General features: G+C 42.1%; 1 pseudogene; it reads left to right on the top strand.

The window, feature by feature from the left end:
* The first annotated feature begins 293 nt into the window (after positions 1-293).
* On the top strand, positions 294-1,937 carry LOC101140068 (putative elongation factor 1-alpha-like 3; annotated as a pseudogene).
* Positions 1,938-18,972: the final 17,035 nt, after the last annotated feature.

An 18,972-nucleotide genomic window follows, 5' to 3' on the forward strand; every position in this document is an offset into this window, starting at 1 on the left:
CCCAGGCATGGTGGCATGCACCTGTAATCCCAGCTACTAGGGAGGCTGAGGCTGGAGAATCACTTGAATCCAGGAGGCAGAAGTTGCAGTGAGTTGAGATCACACCACTGTTCTCCAGCCTCAGCAGCAGAGCAAGACTCTGCCTCAAAAAAAAAAAAAAAAAAAACCTACAGTGAGATACCATCTCACCACAGTTAAAATGGCTTTCTTTTTTATCAAAAAGAAAGGAGCTTTTTCACACTGGGTTTGCCACCAGAACACAGGTGTTGTGAAAACTACCCCTAAAAGCAACAATGGGAATGGAAAAGACTCATATCAACATTGTTGTCATTGGACATGTAGATTTGGGCAAGCCCACCACTACTGGTCATCTGATCTACAAATGCGGTGGCATCGACAAAAGAACCACTGAAAAATTTGAGATGGAGGCTGTTGAGATGGAAAAGGCTCCTTCAAGTATGCCTGGGTCTTGGATAAGCTGAAAGCTGAGCGTGAACGTGGTATCACCATTGATATCTCCTTGTGGAAATTTGATACCAGCAAATACTACGTGACTATCATTGATGCCCCAGGACACAGAGACTTCATCAAAAACATGATTACAGGGATGTCTCAGGCTGATTGTGCTGTCCTGATTGTTGCTGCTGGTGTTGCTGAATTTGAAGCTGGTATCTCCAAGAATGGGCAGACCCAAGAGCATGCCCTCCTGTCTTACACACTGGGTGTGAAACAACTAATTGTTGGTGTTAACAAAATGGATTCCACTGAGCCACCCTACAGCCAGAAGAGATATGAGGAGATCATTAAGGAAGTCAGCACTTACATTAAGAAAATTGGCTTCAACCCTGACACAGTAGCATTTGTGCCAATTTCTGGTTGGAATGGTGACAACATGCTGGAGTCAAGTGATAACATGCCTTAGTTCAAGAGATGGAAAGTCACCCATAAGGATGGCAATGCCAGTGGAACCATGCTGCTTGAGGCTCTGGACTGCATCCTACCACCAACTCATCCAACTGACAAGCCTTTGTGCCTGCATCTCCAGGATGTCCACAAAATTGGTGGCATTTGTACTGTTTCTGTTGGCTGAGTGGATACTGGTGTTCTCAAACCTGGTATGGTGGTCACCTTTGCTCCAGCCAACATTACAATGAAATAAAATCTGTCAAAATGCACCATGAAGCTTTGAGTGAAGCTCTTCCTGGGGACAATGTGGGCTTCAATGTCAAGAATATGTCTGTCAAGGATGTTCATCGTGGCAATTGACAGCAAAAATGACCCACCAATGGAGTCAGCTAGCTTCACTGCTCATGTGATTATCCCGAACCATCCAGGCCAAATCAGCGCTGGCTATGCCGCTGTACTGTATTGCCACATGGTCCACACTGCATGCAAGATTGCTGAGTTGAAGGAAAAGATTGATTGCCGTTCTGGTAAAAAGCCAGAAGATGGCTCTAAATTCTTGAAGTCTGATGATGCTGCCATCATTGACATGGTTCCTGGCAAGCCCATGTGTGTTGAGAGCTTCTCATACTAAACACCTCTGGGTCGCTTTGCTGTTTGTGATATGAGACAGACAGTTGCCGTGGGTGTCATCAAAGCAGTGGACAAGAAGGCTGCTGGAGCTGGCAAGGTCACCAAGTTGCCCAGAAAGGTCAGAAGGCTAAATGAATATTATCCCTAATACCTGCCACCCGGTCTTAATCAGTGGTGGAAGAATGGTCTCAGAACTGTTTGTTTCAATTGGCCATTTAAGTTTAGTAGTAAAAGACTGGTTAATGATAACAATGCATCATAAAACCTTCAGATGGAAAGGAGAATGTTTTGTGGACCACTTTGGTTTTCTTTTTGCATCTGGCAGTTTTAAGTTATTAGTTTTTAAAATCAGTACTTTTTAATGGAAACAACTTGACCAAAAATCTGTTACAGAATTTTGAGACCCATTAAAAATGTTTAATGAGAAAAAAAAAAAAAAAAGAAAGGGAATAACAGATATTGGCATGGATGTGGAGAAAGAGGAACCCTCATACACTGTTGATGGGAAGATAAATTAGTACAGCCATTATGGAAAATAGTGTGGAGTTTCCTCAAAAAACTAAAAAATAGGCCAGGCATGGTGGCTCATGCCTGTAATCTCAGCACTTTGGGAGGCTGAGGCGGGTGGATCACCTGAGGTCAGGAGTTTGAGACCAGCCTGGCCAACATGGTGAAACCCTGTCTCTATAAAAAATACAAAAAATTAGTTGGGCATGGTGGCAGGTGCCTGTAATCCCAGCTACTCTGGAGGTTGAGGCATGAGAATCACTTGAACCCAGGAGGTGGAGGTTGAAGTGAGCCAAGATGGCGCCATTGAACTCCAGCCTGGGTGACAGAGCAAGACTCTGTCTCAAAAAAAAAAAAAAAAACAAAAAAACTAAAACTAAAAAATAGAACTACCATATGATCCAGCAATTTCACTATTGGGTATATAGCCAAAAGAAAGGAAATCAATACATCAAAGAGGGATCTGGATTCCCATGTTTATTGCAGCACCCTTCACAATAGCCAAAATATGGAATTGATCTAAGTACTCCTCAGTAGATGACTCAATAAAGAAAACAGGTGTGTGTGTGTGTGTGTGTGTGTATATATATATATATATAAAATATGTATATATAATATGTATATATAAAATATGTATATATAATATGTATATATATGCAATGAATCATTATTCAGCTATCTAAATAATGAAATCTTGTCATTTGCATCAACATGTTAAGTAAAATAAGCCAAGCACAGAAAGACAAATATCACATGTTCTCACTCATATGTGGGAGCTATAAAAGTGGATTTTATGGAGATAGAAAGTTGACTGGTGGTTACCAGAGGTAGGAAAGTATGGGTACAGGGGGAATGAAGACAGGTTAATTAATGGATACAAATATACAGTTAGATAGAAGTAAGACATGGTAGTCAATAGATCAGTAGGGTGACTATAGTTAACATTAATCAATTGAACATTTCAAAATAGCTGGAAAACAATAATATGAATGTTCCTAGTGTAAAGAAAAGATAAATATTTAAGATGATAGATATCCAAGGATTCCCGCAGGTAGTTAGAAAGAGACCACAGACATTGAGGGAAGCTCATTCAGTATCTGCTCCTCACCCTGTCTCTCTGGCAAAGTAGTAAGCGAGGTGCTGAGCAGAATGAGCTACTTTGTGGTTTCCACTGTGAGCAGCCCTGTCCCTCATTCAGTGACTTGTCCTGCAGTGGTGATGGCCAAATAGAAGCAGCTGTGGTCCGCAGCACTCACAGAGAGTAAGGAAAATCGCAAGTGGATTTAGCACCTTCAACTGAAATATCCAGGTTCTCACAATGGGACTGACTAGAAAATTAACTTGACTCAAGGAGAATGAAGAAAAGCAGGTTGGGGCAATGACCCACCTGGGAGTAGCACAAAGCCAAAGGAACCCCCACCCCCAGCCAAAGGAAGTGGTGAGTGATCATGCAACCCTGCCCAGGAAACCATGCTTCTCCCACAGATCTTTGCAGCCCACAGATCAGGAGATCCCCTCGTGAGCCCACACCTCTAGGGCCTTGGGTCCTATACACAGAGCTGTGTGGAGTCTTGGCAGAGCAGCCACTCAGGCACTCACAGAGACCCAAGACTTTTACATACTCTAGCCCCAAAATCCCTGGTGAGGCAGCAGATCTGTTCATACATTCCCCTAGGAAGGGGGCTGAATCCAGGGAACCAAGAAGTGTCATTCTGCAGGCCCCACTTCCACAGCACCTCACAAGTTAAGACACACTGGCTTGGAATTCCAGCCAGCCAGGGGCAACAGGCTGAGCCCGCCTGAGATAGGAAGGAGTTCCCAGGGAAGGGGTGGGCACTATTTTCATAGTGCGGTCAACTAGTATTCCAGCCTGCCAGCTCTGGAGAGTGCAGGTGGTCAGGACAAGGAGGGAACCCCCTAATGCAGCACATTTGACTTCCCAGATTGTGCCCAGACTGCCTCTTTAAGCAGACCCGGATCAAGTCCTCCTCACTGGGTGGGGTCTTCCTGTGGGAAGCCTTCAGTTACTCCAGCCAGTATTATAAAGACCTGATCTCTCCCTGGGAGGGAACTTGGTGGGGGCAGGGTAGGCGGCAGGGATGGCTTCCATATCTGCACTTCAGTTGACTCAGCTATTCAAGCCTGCCAGCTCTGGAGAGTCTAGGCATCTGGACAAAGAGTAGCCTTGTCAACACAGCAAACCTGCTCTACCAAAAAGCAGCTGGACTGCTTCTGTAAGTGTTTCCTGAATTCTATTCCTCCTACTGGGTGAGACCTCCCAAAAGGGGTCTCCAGACACCTCCTACAAGAGTGTTCAGGCCAGGAAAAGGTCAGTAACCCCCTGGGACAGAGCTTTCAGAGGAAAGAGCAGGTTGGCATCTTTGCTGTTTCACAGACTTCACTGATGATACTTCCAGGTACAGGAAAAACTGAGGCAACTAGGGTCTGGAGTGGACCCCCAGAAAACCACAGCAGCCCTACGGTTGCTAAGTCAGTGCCCTGTTAAGAGGAAAACAAACAAATGGAAAACTATGACAACAATATCAACCAAAAAGACCCCACAAAAAGCCCATTCAAAGGTCAGCAACCTCAAAGATTGCAGGCAGATAAGCCCACAAAACTGACACTGAATCAACAAAACAATTCTGAAAACTCAAAAAGGTGGAGTGCCTCTTCTCCAAATGACTGCAATAACTCTCCAGCAAGGGGACAGAACTGGGCAGAGGCTGACATGGCTGAATTGACAGAAGTAGGCTTCAGAAGATGGATATTAATGAACCTTGCGAGCTAAAGGAGCATGTTGTAACCCAATGCAAAGAAGTTAAGAATCATGATGAAACAATACAGGAGCTACTAACTAGAATAGCCAGTTTAGAGACGAACATAACTGACCTCACGGAGCTGAAAAACACAACATGAGAACTTCACAATGCAATCACAAGTATCAATAGCAGAACAGACCAAGCAGAGAAAAGAATCTCAGAGGTTGAACACTATCTTTCAGAAATAAGACAGACAGATAAGAAGAAGAAAAAATAATAACAAAGGGTTAACAAACTCTCTGAGAAATATGGGATTATGTAAAAAGACTGAACTTAGCACTGATTGGGGTACCTGAAAGAGACAGGGAGAACAGAACCAAGTTGGAAAACATACTTCAGGATATCATCCAGGAAAACTTCCCCAACCTAGCAAGACAGGCCAACATTCAAATACAGGAAACCCAGAGAACTCCAGTAAGATACTCCATGAGAAGATCAACCCCAAGACACATAATCATCAAATTCTTCAAGGTCAAAATGAAGGAAAAAATGTTAAGGGCAGCTAGAGAGAAAGGTCATGTCACCTAAAAATGGAAGCCCATCAGAGTAACAGTGGGACTCTCCGTGGAAACCCTATATGCCAGAAGACATTGGAGGCCAATATTTAACATTCTTAAAGAAAAGAATTACCAACCCAGAATTTAATATCTGGCCATACTAAGCTTCATAAGCGAAGGAGAAATGAGATCCTTTTCAGAAAAGCAAATGCTGAGGGAATTTGTCACCACCAGGCCTGCCTTGCAAGAGCTCCTGAAGGAAGCATTAAATATGAAAAGGAAAAACTGTTACCAGCCACTACAAAAACACACTGAAGTACACAGACTAGTGACACTATGAAGCAACTACATAAACAAGTCTGTAAAATAACCAGCTGACATCATGATGACAGGATCAAATTCACACATAAAAATATTAACCTTAAATGTAAATGGGCTAAATAAATGCCCCAATTAAAAGACACCAAGTGGCAAGCTGGCTAAAGAGGAGACCCGTTGGTATGCTGTCTTCAAGGGAACCATCTCACATGCAAAGACACACAGAGGCTCAAAAGAAAGGGATGGAGGAAAATTTACCAAGCAAATGGAAAACAGAAAAAAGCAGGGGTTGCAATCTTAGTTTCTGACAAAACAGACATTAAACCAAAGATCAAAAAAGACAAAGAAGGGCATCACACAGTGGTAAAGGGTTTGATTCAACAAGAAGAGATAACTATCCTAAATATATATGCACCCAATACAGGAGCATCCAGATTCAATTCACAAAGCAAGTTCGTAGAGTCCTACAAAAGAGATCTGGACTCCCACACAATAATAATGGGAAATTTTAACACCTCACTGTCAATATTAGGCAGATCATTGAGATAGAAAATTAACAAAGATATTCAGGACCTGAACTCAGCTCTGGATCAAGTGGACCTGATAAAACAGAACTCTCCACCCCAAAACAACAGAATATACATTCTTCTCATTGCCACATGGCACTTACTCTAAAATTTATCACATAATCAGAAGTAAAACATTCAGCAAATGCAAAATAACTGAAATCATAAAAGTCTCTCAGACCACAGCGAAATCAAATTAGAATTCAAGATTAAGAAATTCACTCAAAACCACACAACTACATTGAACAACCTTCTCTTGAATGACTCCTGGGTAAACAATAAAATTAAGGCAGAAATCGAGAAGTTCTTTGAAACTAATGAGAACCAAGAGACAACGTACCAGAATCTCAAGAATGCAGCTAAAGCAGTTTATAGCACTAAATGCCCACATCAAAAAACTAGAAAGATCTCTAATTAACAATCCAACATCACAACTAAAAGAACTAAAGAACCAAGAGCAAACAAACCCTAAAGCTAGCAGAAGACAAGAAATAATCAAGATCAGAGTTGAACTGAAGGAGACAGAGACACAAAAAACTCTTCAAAAAAATCAGTGAATCCAGGAGGTGGTTTTTTGAAAAAATTAATCAAATATATAGACTGTTACCTAGACTAATAAAGAAGAAAAGAGGAAATAATCAAATAAACACAATCAGAAACGATAAGGGGGATATTACCACTGACCCCACAGAAATATAAACAAACACTGGAGAATACTATAAACACCTCATGCACATAAACTAGAAAATCTAGAAGAAACTGATAAACACCCTGCCAAGACTGAACCAGGAAGAAATTGAATCCCTGAATAGACCAATAATGAGTTCTGAAATTGAGGCAATAATAAATAGTCTACCAACCAAAAAAAGCCCAGGACCAGATGGATTCACAGCTTAATTCTACCAGAGGTACAAAGAAGAGCTGGTACCATTTCTGCTGAAACTATTTTAAAAAATTAAAAAGGAGGGACTCCTTCCTAACTCATTTTATGAGGCTAGTGTCATCCTGATATCAAAACCTGGCAGAGATACCACAAAAAAAGAAACCTTCAGGCCAATATCCCTGATGAACATTGATGCAAAATTCCGCAATAAAATACTGGCAAATCAAATCCAGACATTTATATAGTCAACAAACATATGAAAAAAAAAACTCAACATCACTGATCATTAGAGAAATGCAAATCAAAACCACATTGAGATACCATCTTACAACAATCAGAATAGCAATTATTAAAAAGTCAAAAACAACAGATGTGCTGTTGAGGTTGTGGAGAAATAGAAACGCTTTTGCACTGTCCGTGGGAGTGTAAATTAGTTCAACCATTGTAGAAGACAGTGTGGCAACTCCTCAAAGATCTAGAGGCAGAAGTACCATTTGACCCAGAAATCTCATTACTGGGTCCATACCCAAAGGAATTTAAATCATTCTATTATAAAGATACATGCATGCATATGTTCACTCCAGCACTATTCCCAATGGCAAAGACATGGAATCAACCCAAATGCCCATCAATGATAGACTAAGGAAAATTTAGTACATACACACCATGGAATACTATCCAGCCATAAAAAAGAAAAAGATCATGTCTTTTGCAGGAACATGGATGGAGCTGGAAGCTGTTATCCTCAGCAAACTAACACAGGAACAGAAAACCAAACATCACATGTCCTCACTTATAAGTGGGAGCTGAATGATGACAAGACAAGGACACACGGGAGGAACAACACCTACTGGGGGCTGTTGGGGGTGGGAGGTGGGGGAGGGAGAAGATCAGGAAGAATAGCTAATGGATGCTGGGCTTAATACCTAGGTAACGAGATGATCTGTGCAGCAAACCACCATGGCACACGTTTACCTCTGTAACAAACCTGCACATCCTGCACGTGTACCCCTGAACTTAAAATAAAGTTGAAGGAAAAAAAAAAGATGATAGATATCCCATCAACCTTGATTCAATTCTGTGACTGTATCAAATTATCACACACACTCCAAAAACATGTACATCTATTATGTATCAATAAAAGAAATACTGAGTGGAAATGATGAGAGTAGGAGGAATATATGGAAAGGAAGAAAGGAACACTCACATTTTTAAACACCTACTGTGAGCTAGGCACCTAATCAGCATTTTCTCACTTATTCTTTTTTTTTAATTTTATTATTATTATACTTTAAGTTTCAGGGTACATGTGCACAACCTGCAGTGCCATGTTGGTGTGCTGCACCCAGTAACTCATCATTTAGCATTAGGTATATCTCCTAATGCTATCCCTCCCCGCTCCCCCCACCCCACAACAGTCCCCGGTGTGTGATGTTCCCCTTCCTGTGTCCATGTGTTCTCACTGTTCAGTTCCCACCTATGAGTGAGAACATGCGGTGTTTGGTTTTTTGTCCTTGTGATAGTTTGCTGAGAATGATGGTTTCCAGTTTCATCCGTGTCCCTACAAAGGACATGAACTCATCATTTTTTATGGCTGCATAGTATTCCATGGTGTATATGTCCCACATCTTCTTAATCCAGTCTATCGTTGTTGGACATTTAGGTTGGTTCCAAGTCTTTGCTATTGTGAATAGTGCCACTATAAACATACGTGTTCATGTGTCTTTATAGCAGCATGATTTATAATCCTTTGGCTATATACCCAGTAATGGGATGGCTGGGTCAAATGGTATTTCTAGTTCTAGATCCCTGAGTAATCGCCACACTGACTTCCACAATGGTTGAACTAGTTTACAGTCCCACCAACAGTGTAAAAGTGTTCCTATTTCTCCACATCCTCTCCAGCACCTGTTGTTTCCTGATTTTTTAATGATCGCCATTCTAACTGGTGTGAGATGATATGTCATTGTGGTTTTGATTTGCATTTCTCTGATGGCCAGTGATGATGAGCATTTTTTCATGTGTCTGTTGGCTGCATAAATGTCTTTTGAGAAGTGTCTGTTCATATCCTTCGCCCACTTGTTGATGGGGTTGTTGTTTTTTCTTGTAAATTTGTTTGAGTTATTTGTAGATTTTGGATATTAGCCCTTTGTCTAAATTTGTGAAAATTTTCTCCCATTCTGTAGGTTGCCTGTTCACTCTGATGACTCTGATGGTAGTTTCTTTTGGTGTGCAGAAGCTCTTTAGTTTAATTAGATCCCATTTGTCAATTTTGGCTTTTGTTGCCATTGCTTTTGGTGTTTTAAACATGAAGTCCTTGCCCATGCCTATGTCCTGAATGGTATTGCCTAGGTTTTCTTCTAGGGTTTTTATGGTTTTAGGTCTAACATTTAAGTCTTTAATCCATCTTGAATTAATTTTTGTATAAGGTGTAAGGAAGGGATGCAGTTTCAGCTTTCTACATATGGCTAGCCAGTTTTCCCAGCACCATTTATTAAATAGGGTATCCTTTCCCTATTGCTTGTTTTTGTCAGGTTTGTCAAAGATCAGATAGTTGTAGATATGCAGCATTATTTCTGAGGGCTCTGTTCTGTTCCAATGGTCTATATCTCTGTTTTGGTACCAGTACCATGCTGTTTTCATTACTGTAGCCTTGTAGTATAGTTTGAAGTCAGGTAGCGTGAGGCCTCCAGCTTTGTTCTTTTGGCTTAGGATTGACTTGGTGATGCGGGCTCTTTTTTGGTTCCATATGAACTTTAAAGTAGTTTTTTCCAATTCTGTGAAGAAAGTCATTGGTAGCTTGAAGGGGATGGCATTGAATCTATAAATTACCCTGGGCAGTATGGCTATTTTCACGATATTGATTCTTCCTACCCATAAGCATGGAATGTTCTTCCATTTGTTTGTATCCTCTTTTATTTCATTGAGCAGTGGTTTGCAGTTCTCCTTGAAGAGGTCCTTCACATCCCTTTTAAGTTGGATTCCTAGGTATTTTATTCTCTTTGAAGCAATTGTGAATGGGAGTTCACTCATGATTTGGCTCTCTGTTTGTCTGTTATTGGTGTATAAGAATGCTTGTGATTTTTGTGCATTCATTTTGTATCCTGAGACTTCGCTCAAGTTGCTTATTAGCTTGAGGAGATTTTGGGCTGAGACAATGGGGTTTTCTAGATATACAATCATGTCATCTGCAAACAGGGACAATTTGACTTCCTCTTTTCCTAATTGAATACCCTTTATTTCCTTCTCCTGCCTGATTGCCCTGGCCAGAACTTCCAACACTATGTTGAATAGGAGTGGTGAGAGAGGGCATCCCTGTCTTGTGCCCATTTTCAAAGGGAATGCTTCCCGTTTTTGCCCATTCAGTATGATATTGGCTGTGGGTTTGTCATAGATAGCTCTTATTATTTTGAGACACGTCCTATCAATACCTAATTTATTGAGAGTTTTTAGCATGAAGGGTTGTTGAATTTTGTCAAAGGCCTTTTCTGCATCTATTGAGATAATCATGTGGTTTTTCTCTTTTGTTCTGTTTATATGTTGGATTACATTTATTGATTTGCATATGTTGAACCAGCCCTGCATCCCGGGGATGAAGCCCACTTGATCATGGTGGATAAGCTTTTTGATGTGCTGCTGGATTCGGTTTTCCAGAATTTTACTGAGGATTTTTGCATCGATGTTCGTCAAGGATATTGGTCTAAAATTCTCTTTTTTGGTTGTGTCTCTGCCCGGCTTTGGTATCAGGATGATGCTGTCCTCATAAAATGAGTTAGGGAGGATTCCCTCTTTTCTATTGATTGGAATAGTTTCAGAAGGAATGGTACCAGCTCCTTTTTGTACCTCTGGTAGAATTTGGCTGTGAATCCATCTGGTCCTGGACTTTTTTTGGTTGTTAAGCTATTGATTATTGCCTCAATTTCAGAGCCTGTTATTGGTCTATTCAGAGATTCAACTTCTTCCTGGTTTAGTCTTGGGAGGGTGTATGTGTTGAGGAATTTATCCATTTCTTCTAGATTTTCTAGTTTATTTGTGTAAAGGTGTTTATAGTATTCTCTGATGGTAGTTTGTATTTCTGTGGGATCGGTGGTGATATCCCCTTTATCATTTTTTATTGCATCTATTTGATTCTTCTCTCTTTTCTTCTTTATTAGTCTTGCTAGCGGTCTATCAATTTTGTTGATCTTTTCAAAAAACCAGCTACTGGATTCATTGATTTTTTGAAGGGTTTTTTATGTCTCTATTTCCTTCACTTCTGCTCTCATCTTTGTTATTTCTTGCCTTCTGCTAGCTTTTGAATGTGTTTGCTCTTGCTTTTCTAGTTCTTTTAATTGTGATGTTAGGGTGTCAATTTTAGATCTTTCCTGCTTTCTCTTGTGGGCATTTAGTGCTATAAATTTCCCTCTACACACTGCTTTGAATGTGTCCCGGAGATTCTGGTATGTTGTGTCTTTGTTCTCGTTAGTTTCAAAGAACATCTTTATTTCTGCCTTCATTTCGTTATGTACCCAGTAGTCATTCAGGAGCAGGTTTTTCAGTTGAGTAGTTTCCATGTAGTTGAGTGGTTTTGAGTGAGTTTCTTAATCCTGAGTTCTAGTTTGATTGCACTGTGGTCTGAGAGATAGTTTGTTATAATTTCTGTTCTTTTACATTTGCTAAAGAGTGCTTTACTTCCAACTCTGTGGTCAATTTTGGAGTAGGTGTGGTGTGGTGCTGAAAAGAATGTATATTCTGTTGATTTGGGGTGGAGAGTTCTGTAGATGTCTATTAGGTCCGCTTGGTGCAGAGCTGAGTTCAATTCCTGGGTATCCTTGTTAACTTTCTGTCTCATTGATCTGTCTAATGTTGACAGTAGGGTGTTAAAGTCTCCCATTATTATTGTGTGGGAGTCTAAGTCTCTTTGTAGGTCACTAAGGACTTGCTTTATGAATCTGGGTGCTCCTGTATTGGGTGCATATATATTTAGGATAGTTAGCTCTTCTTGTTGAATTGATCCCTTTACCATTATGTAATGGCCTTCTTTGTCTCTTCTGATCTTTGTTGGTTTAAAGTCTGTTTTATCAGAGACTAGGATTGCAACCCCTGCCTTTTTTTGTTTTCCATTTGCTTGGTAGATCTTCCTCCACCCCTTTATTTTGAGCCTATGTGTGTCTCTGCACGTGAGATGGGTTTCCTGAATACAGCACCCTGATGGGTCTTGACTCTTTATCCAATTTGCCAGTCTGTGTCTTTTAATTGGAGCATTTAGTCCATTTGCATTTAAAGTTAATATCGTTATGTATGAATCTGATCCTGTCATTATGATGTTAGCTGGTTATTTTGCTCCTTACTTGATGCGGTTTCTTCCTAGCCTCAATGGTACCGGTTGTTCCTTTCCATGTTTAGTGCTTCCTTCAGGAACTCTTTTAGGGCAGGCCTGGTGGTGACAAAATCTCTCAGCATTTGCTTGTCTGTAAAGTATTTTATTTCTCCTTCACTTATGAAACTTAGTTTGGCTGGATGTGAGATTCTGGGTTGAAAATTCTTTTCTTTAAGAATGTTGAATATTGGTCCCCACTCTCTTCTGGCTTGTAGAGTTTCTGCCGAGAGATCAGCTGTTAGTGTGATGGGCTTCCCTTTGTGGGTAACCCGACCTTTCTCTCTGGCTGCCCTTAACATTTTTTCCTTCATTTCAACTTTGGTGAATCTGACAATTATGTGTCTTGGAGTTGCTCTTCTCAAGGAGTATCTTTGTGACGTTCTCTGTATTTCCTGAATTTGAATGTTGGCCTGCCTTGCTAGATTGGGGAAGTTCTCCTGGATAATATCCTGCAGAGTGTTTTCCAACTTGGTTCCATTCTCCCCATCACTTTCAGGTACACCAATCAGACATAGATTTGGTCTTTTCACATAGTCCCATATTTCTTGGAGGCTTTGTTCATTTCTTTTTATTCTTTTTTCTCTAAACTTCTCTTCTCACTTCATTTCATTCATTTCGTCTTCCATCACTGATACCCTTTCTTCCTGTTGATCGCATTGGCTACTGAGGCTTCTGCATTCGTCACGTAGCTCTCGTGCCTTGGTTTTCAGCTCCATCAGGTTCTTTAAGGACTTCTCTGCATTGGTTATTCTAGTTATCCATTCATCTAATTTTTTTTCAAAGCTTTTAACTTCTTTGCCATTGGTTCAAATTTCCTCCTGTAGCTCAGAGTAGTTTGATCATCTGAAGCCTTCTTCTCTCAACTCGTCGAAGTCATTCTCCATCCAGCTTTGTTCCATTGCTGGTGAGGAGCTGCATTCCTTTGGAGGAGGAGAGGTGCTCTGAATTTTAGAGTTTCCAGTTTTTCTGCTCTGTTTTTTTCCCATCTTTGTGGTTTTATCTACTTTTGGTCTTTGATGATGGTGACATACAGATGGGTTTTTGGTGTGGATGTCCTTTCTGTTTGTTAGTTTTCCTTCGAACAGACAGGACCCTCAGCTGCAGGTCTCTTGGAGTTTGCTAGAGGCCCACTCCAGACCATGTTTGCCTGGGTATCAGCAGTGGTGGCTGCAGAACAGCGGATATTGGTGAACCACAGATGCTGCTGCCTGATCATTCCTCTGGAAGTTTTGTCTCAGAGGAGTACCCGGCCATGTGAGGTATCAGTCCACCCCTACTGGGGCATGCCTCCCAGTTAGGCTATTCAGGGGTCAGGGACCCACTTGAGGAGGCAGTCTGCCTGTTCTCAGATCTCAAGCTGCGTGCTGGGAGAACCACTAATCTCTTCAAAGCTGTCAGACAGGGACATTTAAGTCTGCAGAGGTTACTGCTGTCTTTTTGTTTGTCTGTGCCCTGCCCCCAGAGGTGGAGCCTACAGAGGCAGGCAGGCCTCCTTGAGCTGTGGTGGGCTCCACCCAGTTCGAGCTTCCCAGGGGCTTTGTTTACCTAATCAAACAACTAACTCAGCAATGGCGGATGCCCCTCCCCCAGCCTCCCTGCTGCCTTGCAGTTTGATCTTGGACTGCTGTGCTAGCAATGAGCAAGACTCCGTGGGCGTAGGACCCTCTAAGCCAGGTGTGGGATATTATCTCCTGGTGTGCCGTTTTTTAAGCCCATTGGAAAAGCGCAGTATTAGGGTGGGAGTGACCTGATTTTCCAGGTGCCGTCTGTCACCGCTTTCTTTGACTAGGAAAGGGAATTCCCTGACCCCTTGCGCTTCCCGGGTGAGGCGATGGCTCACCCTGCTTCAGCTGGCACACAGTGCGCTGCACCCACTGTCGTGCACCTACTGTCTGGCACTCCCCAGTGAGATGAACCCAGTACCTTGGTTGGAAATGCAGAAATCACCCGTCTTCTGCATCGCTCACGCTGGAGCTGTAGACCAGAGCTGTTCCTATTCGGCCATCTTGGCTCCTCCGGATTTTCTCACTTATTCTTGAAAGAATTTTTCCAGATTATTATTGTTAACCCAGGAGGCTGTCAAATTAGAAATGAATCTATGCCTCAAAAGTTAAAGAAACCAGTAACTAATAGAAATAATTGAGTTTGCAAGATGGCAGCTAAGAAAGAAATAATTTGTTGTTAACACTGAAACTCTCTCTGCTTATGAGATAAAGTAACTGACTAACATCAGTTGGAATCAATATGGCCAGTGCATGTCTGTGCAGAACCAGCTTGCTGACATCACCACCTGAATTTACATGAAATGATTCATACTAACTCCCCTCAAATTTGCACATGTGATCCATGAGGTATCATGAAGAGACAACTGCACATGCCCAGAGACTTTCCAGACCTCCACTTTTCTTCCACCAATCACCTAATCTCAAAATCCACCCCCTGAAACTTTTCTAATAAAGATACTGCTTTGAAGCCAGCACAGAGAGACAGATTTGAGCTTCACACTCCTGTCACCTTGTGAGTTAACTTCCAATAAGGCGTCTTTCTTCTCTGAAAACCTGGTATCATAGTATCGGCTTCTAGTGCATTGGGCAGCAAGCTCCCTTTAGCTTGATAACAGAGTCTCAGAGTAGAATGTCTTTAAAATCGTCTCTACCCTGCCTCCTGCATCAGCCAGCTAGTCCATGCTTACACATGCCCTGTGCTTTCTCAGCTTTGCTGTCCCACTGCCTGGCCTACAGCAGGCCATGCCCTGGAAGACTCAATTCTGAGTGCAGCCAGCCCTATGAGAGGAGCCACCACAGTGGGCACAGCAGTATTGGATCAGCTCTGTGATTGGGGTGAGATTTGAAGAGAGGTCTCCTCCACCTTCTGCCAGACTGCTGCCTGTCAGGACTATTCTCTCTCTGACCCTAGCAAAGACTATTTGGAATAGCCAACACTTGTGAAGTGGAACATATTGCTGGATCTTGAATCATTCCAAGCTTTCCTTAGGGGACACTGCAAGGGATATATTGGAAGACCTGTCCTGGACCCTGCTCCTTCACTTACAAGCCAGCCTGAACTAACCTCTTTGAGGTTAGTCACTGGTAAGATAGGGATGATGAAGATGATGATGATGTGCCATCTCTCCTGCTTATTCTATAGAATGGCCTTATATCCAATCTGTAACCTGCAAAACCTTTGTACACATACAAAGGTTATTAATAAAATAAACAGCATGTAGCCTTCTACTGGTAGTATAACTTTGGGCAACTTATTGAAACTTTTCTGGGCCTCAGTTTCCTTATATGTAAAATTGGGATAGTAATAATGTATTCCTCTGGTCTATGTGTTCAGGGTTTTGAAATGGTGTTCTAACATCACCTACTATTCACTGGCTAGCAGTAACACTACTTGCCTACAGTAGAATAGAAAGAATTGAAGCTCATTCCTGTGTGTATATATACATGGTATGATATGAATATGTCTGTCAAAGAAAGGCTAAAGCACTGGTCCAGATTAAAGGAAACTAAAAAGACATGACATCTCACTGAAATATTAATATATAATTCTAAATTGGATTCTGGATAGGGGAGAAAATGCTATGAAGGACGGTTTGAGGACAATTGGTGAAATTCAAATTTGGACTGTATATGAGATCTTATAAGTATTAAAAGAAATAAAGCAGAAACATTTATAACAGTACCTGGCGTGTAGAAAGCACAATAATTAGTCATTACCTATAGGATGTAAGCCATGTTTTGTTCACTAACATATCCCCAGAACCTAAAGCACATAATACGTGCTTAATTAATATTTTTGAATGAATGAAGAAACTGGGCTCCTACAACAAGACAGAGCTAAGAACTAGGGTGAGGTGCCCAGGGCCAACTGTCCTTACATGCAGGGACTGATTGTCATTGTTGGTTCCCAGTCATTGTTGGTTACCTTAGTGACCCTTGGCATGCAAAACATTCTAAGATTGATCCAATTATTCCAGGTACCTGGTTAACACAACCAAAATTCCTGGCAGCTCTACACATCAAATGCATTTGTAATTTACTAACTTATGATTGCTTAGTGTTTTGCCTGGCAAGGGAAGGGGGTGGGTTTTGCTGCTGTTCTCTGCCTTTCAGGAGACAAAGACAGGCTCTGCTTGGCTGAGGAAGAACCTCAGGCCAATGCTCATCTAATAGGAGTGAAGCTAGCCTTTGTGAGGAGGTTCAGTTGGCAGATCTCAGCTGGACGTCGTGCTGCAGAGAGGTCTCAGATGTCTGGTGGGGTGCCGACATGCAGCACCCCTTCTCCAAGCTCTGGCTGGCAAGCACCTGCCACCCAGATCAGCTGGTCCAGCTCATCACTGTGTGTGTCCTCATCGCCAGATGCTGGGCAGCTGAGGCTGGTCATAGAGCCCCAGAATGAGACAACTAACACCCTAGATAGTATTCGATCTGCTGCTCTCCTTTGACAGATGAGGAAACTAAGGCCTGGAAATACAAGTTGGCCTGCCCAAGGCCACAGCAGATATTAGCAAATTCATGAAGACTTAGGGCCAGGGCTCCTGATTCTTAGAAGGTGCTCATTATACTTGGCTCTGTTAGCCTATTTTGAGGGGTGAGGATCTCAAAGTGAGGCCACCAAGGGCTAAGAGACAGTACCTAGAGGTCCCTTCACTCTTACTGACTCTGTAGCCATCCTCTAGTTTCTCTTGAACATTTCTGATGTGGGAAAGTTGAATTGTCAAACCCTAGTGTGGGTAGAATTGGGGAAAGAAAATCTGAGCAGTAGCACCTGGAGGGAAAGCAGCAGTTACATTTTAATAAGATACTTTCTAGGCCGGGCACAGTGGCTCACGCCTGTAATCCCAGCACTTTGGGAGGCTGAGGCAGGCAGATGACCTGAGGTCAGGAGTTCAAGACCAGCCTGGCTAACACGGTGAAACCCCATCTCTACAAAAATACAAAAGTTATCCAGGCATGATGGCGGGTGCCTGTAATCCCAGCTACTCGGGAGGCTGAGGCTGGAGAACTGCTTGAACCCTGGAGGCGGAGGTTGCAGTGAGCTGAGATCATGCCACTGCACTCCAGCCTGGAGAACAAGAGTGAGACTCCATCTCAAAAAAAAAAAAAAAAAAAAAAGGCAGAATTAAAAGTGAATTGTGTGCAATTTAAGAGCTAAGAAGTAGCATCAACTGGATGTCATCCCTTTCATATTTTCATGAGTAACCTCATCCCAAAAAAGATTTCAGTCCAGGCTTCGTTAATATAATCATTGCTAAAAAAATTCTTTGGGCTCAAACTGGAGAAGGAGAGATTTTTTTTCTGTTGAATTCAGATGAAACTAGCGTCTTGGAATGCTTGCTCTGGCAGGTGCTGAGCCAGGTCCATTCACATTATCACTACCTCATGCAGTTTGCACAGCAATTTGCAGGGAGGGTGGTGTTATTTTCATTTTTACACATTTGAACATTGATGCTCAGAGCAGTTAAGTGACAAGCAGCAGTAAGTGTGGCATATTAATGGGAAAAAGTTTCCGAGATTGAATTCAAATGCCACTACCATCCACTAGCTCACAAAAGAAGAGCTTCCTGCAGAATGGCAGTAACAATTGTTGATCATTCCTTCACACCTGACCCCTCGCCTTTAAGAGCTTGTCCGTTTATAAGTAATTTAAGAAGCTATGTTTCTCTCCATCTGTTTAGGTAGAGAAGAGCATATAGAGGGAATTGTGAGTAAGCCAGATTAATGCACCAGAAAAAGCAGAAACTGCACCAGAAAAAGTAGAAACTGTACCAAGAACAGGAAGGATGGATTGGCACCAGTGAATTCAAACAATAACCGGGTAGAAGATAAAAGAAGGTGTTGTCATATGATGGATTATCCAAAATTTCCAGTGGGGAGGACTAGCTATCTGGACTCAATCATCTACTCTGTCTCCCAGAAAAGGGAGTCTCTGGTTGAGCCGCCTTTTTTTTTTGAGATGGAGTCTCACTCTGTCGCCCAGGCTGGAGTGCAGTGGCGCGATCTCGGCTCACTGCAACCTCCGCCTCCTGGGTTCACGCCATTCTGCTGCCTCAGCCTCCCGAGTAGCTGGGACTACAGGCAACCACCACCATGCCCGGCTAATTTTTTGTATTTTTAGTAGGGATGGGGTTTCACCGTGTTAGCCAGGATGATGGTTGAGCCTTCTGATTGTAATAGGACAGTAAGGAGATAAAATAAACTACATAGTCAAACAAGGTGAACCATCTTAGAAGCAGAACCTGAAGGAACTGGGGAGCAGGAGAGGGAGGCACAGAGGAGCTGGAAGCTGAAAGGAAACAGGCAGGGGAAAGAATGTGTCTTTGAATTGCATATCAGCAAGGCTCCCCAGTGTCAGTGAGACTTGACCAGTTTGTAACTTCCCATGTACGGAAATCCTTCTAACATGCAAATCTGACCCTTTCATTCTCCTGCTTAAACCTCTTCAGCATAAAGCCTACATTCTCCTACATGGTTGATGG

This window comes from Gorilla gorilla, chromosome 2 (genome assembly GCF_029281585.2).
Source record: "Gorilla gorilla gorilla isolate KB3781 chromosome 2, NHGRI_mGorGor1-v2.1_pri, whole genome shotgun sequence".
NCBI classification, from domain to species: domain Eukaryota; kingdom Metazoa; phylum Chordata; class Mammalia; order Primates; family Hominidae; genus Gorilla; species Gorilla gorilla.